Source organism: Crocuta crocuta, unplaced genomic scaffold, assembly GCF_008692635.1.
Source record: "Crocuta crocuta isolate KB4526 unplaced genomic scaffold, BGI_CrCroc_1.0 scaffold224, whole genome shotgun sequence".
NCBI classification, from domain to species: domain Eukaryota; kingdom Metazoa; phylum Chordata; class Mammalia; order Carnivora; family Hyaenidae; genus Crocuta; species Crocuta crocuta.
Genome location: NW_027529545.1, coordinates 1,063,201 through 1,063,891, shown reverse-complemented (window position 1 = coordinate 1,063,891; position 691 = coordinate 1,063,201).

The following is a 691-nucleotide window of genomic DNA, read 5'->3' as shown; positions in this document are numbered from 1 at the left end:
ACAGAGTGTGAGCAGGGGAGGGTCAGAGAGAGAGGGAGACACAGAATCTGAAGCAGGCTCCAGGCTCTGAGCTCTCAGCACAGAGCCCGACATGCGGCTTGAACCCACAAGCTGTGAGATCATGACCTGACGCTTAACCGACTGAGCCACCCAGGCACCCCAGAAAGTTACTCTTAAAATCAAAACCTGTTAACCGTCAGCTTTATTTTATTTTAAAATATACAAATATTTTGACACGTAGAAGAGTTTAAAGTGGTCGGATTTTGAAAACGCCACACAATACCGACACGAGAGAGAAATCCAAATCACACGAATCGCCGCAGCTGGCCAGTTCCTTCTACCAACTTAACGTTACAGATTCAAGGGACATCAAACGGGTTAATATTACCAACGCTTAAGAGCAAACCCAACAGAAACGTGCTGCTCTCAGCACAACAGCCCGTTGAGGACTCCCCGGCAGAAAGCATTTCAACGGCAAACTTAAGAGCTCCCTTCCAGAAAAACAATCTGCACTGAGACAGTGAATTGATGAGAACATTCCGTATCCGGGAAAATACTCTTGTGAACTCTAACAAACACTCAGCAGAAGGGGACCCCGTCTCTGAGACGGACCGTCCTGGCGCTGGGACTTGCGCCAGACCTCGAAGGTTCAGGGTAGGCTGATCGGAGGGCGGGCTTCAGGCAGGAGCGG